The following is a 10,387-nucleotide window of genomic DNA, read 5'->3' on the forward strand; positions in this document are numbered from 1 at the left end:
ATGACCCTTCTGATTTCTTGTAGAGCACTAGAAGATGTCTGCCTGTGTCATGATCTTCCTGTACTATTCTGCATGTCCATGCAAGATCACAGAATCACTTTGCAAGGGGGTGTCTGAGTATCAGCCTCTAAATATGTCTTTTTGCATGTCAGGACCTGAGTGCATCAGGGCATGGGTCCTATTTTGTATCTTGTATCTCCGTGTGTCTCTGTGCAGGTTCGACCCTCTGTACCAAGGACCTGAGAAAGGTAATGTGGGCAAAATCCTTATGCTGTCAAGTTAAAGAGCACTGGAAATGTGACTAATAATAATAATAATAATAATAGTAATAATAATCCTGCTGTTCTAATAGCCCAGACTAGAGCTGCTCAGAGTGCACAGATGAGGAATGCAGGGATCACATCAAATGGTCTTGCAAGTGCAGTATCACATCTCAGGTCTTCAGGTACTGCAGCACTGTGCATGCTCTCCCTTTGCAACAGGGAAATGCTGGGAGGGGAGACCTTCACACCCTGGCAGTGAGGTGACAGAGAGCCCACCAGTCAGAGGATGACTGATGGTGGGAAGTGTGTTTTCCAGCTGAGTTCCTTGTCGGGAGAGCTCTGCCACCCAGCACAATGCCTTGCATCCTTCCTTTCTGCCAGATGTTGGGCACGGTCACTTGCCAAAAAACCACTGGCTGAGAGGCTACCTCTTCTAGAAAAAGGAGGCACCACAGGCTGGGGCTACCCTAACAGCAAGAATTTATCCCTTTTCAGGCACTGGCCAAACCTTCTAAAGTCTCTTCTTCCAGGTGGAGGGAGAGGAGGTCACCCTGATGAACATCAGCTAAGACTCACCAACACCAGCTCCCTTTCCCCAGTGCTCATCTGCCAAGAAAAATGGGGGAGCAGAGCGCCCAAGGGACAAGTCTGGAAGTGCTGAGGTTAACCAGAGAGGTCAGCAAAGAAATGATAGGAGCACTGTGTGTGCTCCTGGTATTCTGTGGACCTGCTGGCTCAGGGCTTGTGGTCATGTTTAGTACCAACAGACTCTTGGGAACACACAGCTCCACCAGGTGATAAGGAAATCACCTTTGGCTGCACCCTCCATGGAGGGCTCCAGTGCACGAGAGGGACACCTCCCACGGGGCAGGGGTGGCCGAGGTCCTGATGGGAGCTGGCCAAGGCATGTCAGCCGTAGCTGATACACTTTAAAGCATGCCCTGTTCCAACATGCCCATGAACAACTTGGGGAGGTGAAGGAAAGAAGGGAGCCCTTTGTCACCACCCAGAACAAAGGCTGTTCTGTGAGCCCCGGGGCAATGCTGACCCAACCAGCATCAGCTGCCGCTGTTTCTTCCGTCACACTGACAATGCACAGTTGCAGGGTTTCTCTCCCTGTGAGGAGAATGGGATTTAGTGATACCATAAGTTAGTCAAACAGCAGCCAAGATACCAATTCAAGTCCCGTTCAATGGATGCAACGTTTGCTTTGTGCTGTTTTTCTTCCACTTCCTGTATTTTGCACTAAGCCTCATTTCCTCTCCCTTTTTCTCTGTAAGCACAAGCACCGCAAATGCACACACACACACTTTCACTCCTCTCCCTTCTATTTAGCTCCTATTTTGGAGGAAACAGCTGCGTATTTATCTTGCTAGAGAGATCAAATGTTTTTCCGACACAGCTCTCGGAGAAACAAACAATGTTAACCACTGAAACCACCACTGGTGTGCATCAGCTGTGTTGCGTCCGCCCAAATGAGTGGGACAGCGCACCTCGCTCCTTCAGGCTGCCAGGATCTTGGCTAGACACTGGATCAGGGTCTTCCAGTAAGTTTCCTCTGGGGTTGGGAGTGAGGCCACAGCCAGTCCCTGCTGGGGGCTGGCCTTGGCAGGGAGCACAAGCAAGGAAGCCAGGCTGTGGAGTGACGCTTGGTTGCTGGCTGGTGACCTTGTGTTGCCATTAGATAACCCCTGGAACAAGAGCCAGCCAGGAGCTCCATGTGCAGGAGCTAGCTGAGGTGAGCTGTCCCTGCCCTTGCCACTCCATCCATGCTGGACAAAAGGGTACTTTCCCCTGCCTGCTGAAAAATGCAGTCCTGATTCTGTGGCTCCCACTCGCAGGGCCCCAGGCAGCTGGTGGAGGGAGGGAGGGAGGGAGGGAGGGAGGGAGAGGGGACAGGTGACAGGGTCAGGGGACTGCCAGTGTCCTTGTGGCACCTGTAGCAGTGCACACTTGGTGCACAGAAGCCAGTGCCAAGCTACAGCTTCCCTTTTCTCTTGAACAGCTATCCAGGTGTGAAGATCACTCTCTGAAGTTTCCTCTCCATCACAGATGTGCCTGCTGTCTGCACGCTCCAGAGGAAGGCATGCTGTTGGCCTAGATTTTGTCTGTACACCACTTGCTTAACACCTTCCCATTGGTGACTATTCCTGTAAAATCAGGGCAGTTCTGGCTGACTCTCTGCAGTTCTAGGGATTGGCCACAGATAGAGAGATGAGCTGAGATGTGTACAGCTTGAGCTGGGAAACCTCTCAAGGATGTCTCTTGTTCATGAGTTCAAGAGTAAACCAGAATACAGACTGAAGACAGGGAAAAAAATCTTTGTTCTGGTTGGGTAGGGAAGAATTGTGCGAATGTGACTTGGTTGCCCAGGTTTTCATCTGGCAGATATAGTCCTGCTATTGCAAGGAGCTGGGAACTGGCACTCCTGTGCTTACAGGCTTTTGTTTGGAAAAGTTCCCATCAGTTAGAGGTGCTGGGAAGGATTTCTTGGGATAGAGAACGGGCAGAGTTTGCGTGTAATAAACACAAAGGTGCCTCCTTATTGACCACAGGCAAGCCTCTGTCCTGCAAATTAATAACTGAATTATTGAGTAATCTCTGATGGTCACACAGTGCCAGACATGCCAAGAAAACATCAGAGCAGAAGGTTGGAGGTCTTAAAGCTCCAGAGGAGTTCTGGGGCTATGGGAAGCAGCAGAGGAAGGTCAAGGACTGCTTTAGTCAGTGCCTGCATGAAATGTGAGCAAATAAAAAGATCTCCAGAAATAGTCCTATTTCTTACACTAGCTGGCTCTGATGTGCTTGTTAGTTTGGTAGTTTTAGGGGAGGAGAAAGGAAAAGAGGAGCATAGCCAGCTCCCTTAGAAGAGACCAGCCCATGGCTGGAACTGAAAACAAGGACTGCTGGAGAGCCAGAACTAACCCTGGCTGTGCCAAGCAACACAGTGCATCCCCCCTAAAAACATGGCTGTGCCTGGGTGAATCGTGTCCTGAAACTGTTTGCAGAGCTGGGAATCCACAGCACTGCAAGAAAGGGAGCTAGGACCTGCAGAGCAGAGTGTGTGGACAAAGGATGACTGCACACAGACCTGTGGGCCCTGCCCAAGCCACGCAAGCCACAAAAATCTGAACGTGGCTGGATACAGCTGCTGCCGTAATATGATGGTGCATGAGACTGGCTCCAGTTCAGTGGGGCTCTGGTAGAGCACGCAGCATAGAAGAGATTCAGTTTGATGGCTGCTGATGCCTATAATTGCCAGTAAAATGAAGGAATGGACAAAATGGGAAATTATCCTGCTTATTCTGAAAAAGACCCCAAAAAACTGGCTCAGAAACTTGCTACACAGCTCATGTCCCAGAAACGGTGCTATCACAGTGTCACAAAGCTTTCCAGTGCAGGGCAACTGTGATGCAACAGAGTAATGTCATGTGTGTAAATACAGACACATTACAGAGATATATGTATGCCTGTACAAATGTGTATGTTTGCATGTGTGTATGGGACACAGAAATCTCTTTCAAAGAGCTTTGGGCTCTGAACAGCCCCAGAATCACTGGCAGCCCCAGTGGGGTGTGCTCTGTGCCCTGGCAGTGAGGGCACTGCAAAAGGGGAGCCCCTGGGGCGCATAGCCAAGGGCAGAGCAGCCCAGGGTAAGCTGAAGCCAGCACTTCCTGGCCAAAATTAACATACTCCTTGTTGCCTAATCTGTAGGACTCATCCCAGGGAGTTCTGAAAGAGACTCGAGCTGCGGTATGCACATGTGGAGGGCAGAGCAGTACCTTGCTTGGGTTAACTGTACCATCACGTGTTAACCTGGGCAGGAGTGTGCTTCTGTCACTGTTATCACCAGGGTGTGAGTGCTTACTGCAAAGCTTCCTTACCCTGGAGTGCAGAATCTAAAGGGAAGCAGTTGGATTGCATCCTCAGCTCCCCTGGCTTTGGCACACATAACTGAGCTCCCCAAATATTGCTCTAGCAGAGAGTTGGACACAGAGCAGAACAAGCTTGGTGTCTCTTGCATGGTGCGGTGACACCGAGCCCAGCTTCACGAGGTTCAGCATAAAGGAAGAATAGCAGCAAAAGCATCCTTGAGCCTTGGCCAAAATCCACCCCAGAGGGAACTTCAGGTGCCACTGCTGCTGGGAGGTCAGGCCAGCCTGCTCAAGGTCAGATTCCTGTCAGAGGCGGCTCTGCTGCCTGCAAGATGATCTCCACACTGCGTCTGAAATGCTGGCTACTTCCACCAGCACGGCCAAGAGTGTGGAATTTTTTCTCATGGAAACTATCAAGCTGGGAGCACCTTTGAGCATGGAGATAGCTTTCCTCACTAGAGAGGGTGGATGGAGGCGTTCTTTTGCTGTGGAGAGTTGGGGAGTCAGGCGGAAAACATGGCCTCTCCTGTGGCCATGCTGGTCACTGATGGCAGCCTTCTCTGGCTGTGCCCTTCTGCCCCAGCTCCAAGTCTGCATGCTGGCTGTGCTGTCCCTGCAATTTAAGGTTTGTTTGACCAGCAGGGAACCACCAAAGAGTGTGTTCAAAATAAAGACAGGACTGTGTTGTTTGTGGAAGAGGAGATCAGGCTGGATCCAAGGAGTGGAGGAAAGATCTCGTCTGAAGTTCATTACCGTCATGTAACTCAGGGTGTGGGTCAGAGCCTTGAATGTGCAGGGCAGGAAAGAGATTAGGTGAGAAGAGTGGAAAAGGTAAAGCCACAAATATTTGAAGGCCAGGAAGGGAACATTCTGCTCCGATGCCTGGACAGAGGTTTATGATTATTTTCCATGCAGCTCAGTTGTATTATCCACTATGAAAAATCATTGGCCGTGGAGATATCTGATAAGAACTGGGCTGGCATCAGCTGGGAGAACAAAATGTCAAGAATGTATTGCACTGCACCCCCACTTTTACCAGCAGGCAGGACATTGGTCTGGGAACAGTGTATTGCTTACCCTTATCTCTAATTGCCCTGCTTGCCTAGCTTCTTTACTGCCTCCTAATGAATGCAAATATGGTGTTCTGAGATTTGATCTTCTTCTAAGAACCCCTTCCCCTCCTGCCTCTCACCTCCTGACCTGTGTTCCCTAATGCATGGCCTTGGCTGGTGATGGGAGGTCGGGGAGCTGGGAATGATGTGAGTACAGAGGAATACCTCTAATTTGGCTAGCTCTGTACTCCTGTGCCAAACTTTCCCCACAGAGCAGAAAAAAGTTGCCATTTATGGCAAAATCTGTCTGCTCCCAAATGCTTCGCAGTGAAACAAAGCAAAAATCCCCTTCCTCACTTATTTTGGCAAGAAAGAGGATATGAGCTGTGGGTTGCTGAACAGCCTCAGCCTACACCATGACTGTCCAGGGTACACAGGAGATGTCAGAAGAGGCACCAGGGAGAGGAACAATTTCAAGGAGAACCAATGGACTGAGGTGAGACACACTGCACAGGAGCTCAAGGGCTTTTCTTCTCCCGCCCATGCTACATCTCCTTCCATCAAACCTACCCCTTAGCCCTGCAGGACTGGAGAGCTGTGTCACCAGCACACCCAGTGGGTGCAGAAGCTCATCCCACAGATGTGTGAAGAGCTGTTTTTCTAACAGTAGCACACACATGGCATCTGAAGACACTTTTGTTCCTTGGTAAGGTGGGACAGGCCTTGTTAGGGTGGAATCACTGTTAGCCTGAAATTCAGAGAGGGATGGACCTCCCTTTTCGCACCTGAGATTGGATAGGCATGAAGCTGTGAAAGAAAAGGCTTTTATTTACTCCTTGCTTTCTCAAGCTTGACTGTAGCAGGGTGTCTTCCTCAAGACTGGCTTGGGAAGCTTTGCTTCTCCACCCTTTGTGATCCATCACATACAACGAGGCATGTCCTAAACTGCTGCTCAGATCTGCTGGCAATTCAGTCAGTTTCCGTGGAACCCTGAGTAGAATACATCTCTCCCTGTGTTGTTGGACATACAATGCCATTCCTGTCCCTGGGGACTGCTGCACCCTTCCCAGACTGCTGCTGGAGGGTATCCAGAGCCAGCTCCCTGCTCCCCTTAGGGCACAGCTGGGATGCTGAGCTGATGGGGCTCAAGCCCCAGTGACACCCTGGGAGCAATAGCATTGCTGAGCTCTCCCTAGACAGCAGGACAAGGCTATTCAAGCCTGAAAGGTGGTCAGGCAAAAGAGTATTTGTGTAGCTGTATTTATACAGCTGTAGCTGTAAGACACCTGTGGGCATGTATTTAAGCAGCTAGATCTTGCCTGAGTGTTCAGGTGTTAATATTCCACTGATATGAGTGGACAGGACAGTCCTTCAGGACAACACGAACAGAAAACTCCTGACATGGTTGTTACACACCATGTGTGTGTTCTGGGGAGGAGGGCTTATGGATGTTGGCTGAGAATCCAACAACCACGTGCATACAGCACTGGGTGGAGAGCTTCATGTGGGAGGTATCTCGTGGATAAAGCACCAAGGGCAGGAAGAGGTTCTGGGTGCTTCTTCTAAATTTGGTTGTAATTTGGGGATCTCACCCGTGGCATGACCCTGCTGACACCAGTGCAAGTTCCTTGATTCCAGTAATGATGCATGGATGACTTCAGGCAGCTGGTTACAAAAAGCACACTGAAATCCAGATTGAAAAAGAGGAAGGCTCAGCAAGCTGTAGCTATGTGACTGCTTCCAGAGGAGGTAGTGAGGACTCTGCCCTGACTGCTCTGCCTGTGACCAAAATAGACCTTCCCCAGCAGATCCTGAGGGTGGTCATCTCAGTATTAAGTTTTCTTTCCTATCATACCTTCATTATTTCCAGGTGATCACACTGTTCCCAGCAGCTTGCTCCAACTGCCAGCAGTGCAGCTGAGCTGTTCCTGACCCCTGGCCTATGGTAATTAGAAGGCTTTGCAGGAAGCCTTCAAGTGGTATCTGTTGCTTTGGGAGTGATTTGTCCAAGATGGTCAATTTTCACTGTGGAGGAGAAGGAAGGTCACTCAGAAATGTTTGCTCCAAGGAAAAACTCCCTTCATTTCTATTTTAATCTCTCTGGGGATTAATTTCCTCCTAAAAAAAAAACCTGGAAGAGCAGAGAAGAGCATGCAGGCAAGCATGTGTGATAAGGATAGGCTGGGGACAGCCATGTTTCAGACTGGCTGTTGTACAGACTTGCTTTTAGAAAGTATTTTGTAAAAGGGAAAAAAACATTAAAAAAGAACAGAAAAATGTTCCTGCATGATTAGCTGTAGATATAACTTTTAAAAATAGCAGAAAATTAACTGGAAAGAAAGAGTCCAGCTGTATGCTGAGCACTCTCTTTCCCTTCTTCTCGGCCCGTGGGCCCAGCTTTGTCTGCTGGGGCAGCACGGAGCTGTGGGAAGACCATTCTCAGCCATTTCAGCTTGTAGCTTGATGATGTGGTAAACCTCCTGCCATCAGATCAAACACACCCCAGCCAGGCCATACACAGGGCAGATAAGTATAAACTTGTTGGTTCAAAATACTTCCTGAGTTTTTGAGACAATAGTTCTTGCACAGCCAAGCTTCATGCCTGTGCTGCTCTATTTTTTCACTGGGTCAGGTGCTGCTCATTCTCCCACACATGGGATGAAGCTGTGAGAGCACCACAATGTTTACTCAACAGAAAGGAGCCCTGTCACCATGCCTCAGCCAGACCAGATTTATAGGGATGGGTAGTGCAGGGCATTGGCTGGATGAAAACTATCAGATTGTCACCACAGAATACCTGTCACCAAAGATATGTGTGGATAGCCTGGCAGGTGTTGTATGAATGAAGCGTTTCAGGAGGTTGTGTGAGAGCCAAGTCACCAAGGGGAGTCACAGCTGACCTGGGTCACTTTGTCTGGGCAAGGGTCACCACCAGAACTCCTTTGGCCATGTTGCTGAGTTGTGTGGAGCTGCATCCTCCACAGCAGTGCTCCTGTTGGTTTCTTGGCTGTCTCCCCATCAGCCCTGCTCCGTTTAGTTGTGAAACCTGACCCTCGTATCCCATGTCCAGCAGGTATGAAGCCCAAAGTAAATAAACCTCAATAGAATCCACACTTGTTAAGGACAGAACGTGTGTTAGGTTTCATAATTCACCTTGGGACTCATTTGCCAAAGGCTGCTCCGAGCCCATTAGCACTGATGCCTATTTTTAGCCCTGGTTCCTGTCAGCTGTGGGTCCCAGTCCATGAACGTGACACACTGTCAAGAATCTCTTTTTTTACCCTTTAACATTTAAAAAACAGCTGTGGGGTTTTCTGCTGGCTGTTCAGCGTCCTCTGCCACAGTAGAGGGAAAAGCTGAGCTGCTGTGCCTGTGGAGAGGTTTCCCATTCCTCATGGGTGACAATTTTCTTGCCATCCCTGACTTTCTGGCTTATTCCAGCACATCAGGGATGCAGTTAAGTGAGCATATAGGACATGGGGGTGCTGGCTAGGCAAACCTCTGGGAGGTGACACCAACCTTCCCAGGCATGCCTAGGAAGAACAGCTGTTTTCCAGCTATAGTTGGAAAGTTCTGGTGGCATTTCACTGGAGGGTTTTCAGTATCTCCTTCCTGATCAGATCTCCCCGCTGTGCTGTTTGAACTGGCTCCTTGCCAGACAGCAGCATAAGCCTCCCAGAGGCAGAGGGAAAGTTTTGTGTACCATGCAGGACAGTGTGGGGCCTCCTAAAGTGAAAGGAAGCACATAAATGCAAGATTGTGCAGCTGCTGTTATCAGAGCTGGGCAAATCAGCCATATTTTCTTTCCAACCTTCTGAAGAGTCAGAGAGCTTAAAGATTCATGCAAGTGAAGAAGTTACTGCACTTGGAAAGCCAAATGGAAGAAGCAGGGAGATAGATGATCTCATGGGAGCAAAGATGAGAGTGATGAGAGAGATTTCTATCCTTCCATATAGGGAGTAAAAACTTTCCACAGACACAGAGTTTCTGCCATACTTTTCATCAGCAAAGCCCACGAGACCAGAGGCCCTTGGGATGGCACATGGAGTGATGGGGAAAGAGAAGAAGGGCTGCAGAGACTGGAGGAGAGGAGAGATAGAGGAACAAAGCAACATGTTGAAGCAAGTGCAGGCAGGATCTGGGCAAGCCTGCAGCAGTGAGCTGTGGGAGAGCACAGAAGGGGCTCTAAGCATTGGTACAATTTAGGAGGTGATGGAGTAAGAAGCTGTGAGTGTAAGCTATGGAAGGTCCCTGGGATGCATGTTCAAAGCCAGACTCCTGGGAAGCCCATCCACACAGCTTTACTGAATATAATTGTTTATACATTTTCACCTAATTGGGGTTAATCTGCTTTCTACTTTGGCTAATCAGCTGATTCAGAGGTCTAATAGGTTGGAGGGGGATGTTTTGCTCTCCTCCTGTTTTCAAGGCCATGGAGTCAGGGGCAAGCGAGCACCGTGGAGGGGCTCAGAGCTGCCTGCTGTCAAGTCTGGTAGAAAAGTGGTTTATCCCTCGAGGAATGGTGCTGGGGAGCAGGTCCCCAGGAGGGACTAGTGCCTTTCTTCTTGCTAATTGGCAGATCTTGTGAAAACGAAGGATTACTAAGGAAAAAAACTCCTGTGCAAGAGCCCAGCACTGAGCAAGGTAACTGCCCGGCTGAGGTCTGCTGAGGCTCCCACATCCTGGGGGATGCCATTCCCAGCTGGCCCCATGCCCTGCCCTCACCCTTCTGCCTCAGACCCCCACCTCAGCAAAGGATATGCATGATTCTGGCACAGACATCTGGGGTCCATCCACACAGGATGCTATTTCAGGTTCCTTTGCTGGGTGGTGAGTCATGGGCATCGCCTGCAATACCTTCCATGTCACTTCAGGCTAAAGGAGATGGTGTTGCCACCATAGGCACATCTTGCCCTTTGAGGGTGGGAAAAAAGTCAGGGTGAGCTCAGCCATGTGATGGGAGCTCACTGTGCTAAAGGGAAGCTGCTGTAAATGCTGTCTCTAATTGCTGCTCATTACTTAGCTTGTGAATGCTGACCAGCACCTAGAGCCAGTACAGAACATCCTCCATTGCCTTCTCTACCACACCCTGGTCCTGGTTACCTGCTCCCTTCCCCAGGCATTGGAGCCCCATCCACCCCAGTCACAGCTCCCTCAGCCCCTTACCCAGGAAAGGACGTCAGGGCACAGTGGGGTG

This window comes from Melospiza georgiana, chromosome 2 (genome assembly GCF_028018845.1).
Source record: "Melospiza georgiana isolate bMelGeo1 chromosome 2, bMelGeo1.pri, whole genome shotgun sequence".
Classification (NCBI taxonomy): Eukaryota; Metazoa; Chordata; class Aves; order Passeriformes; family Passerellidae; genus Melospiza; species Melospiza georgiana.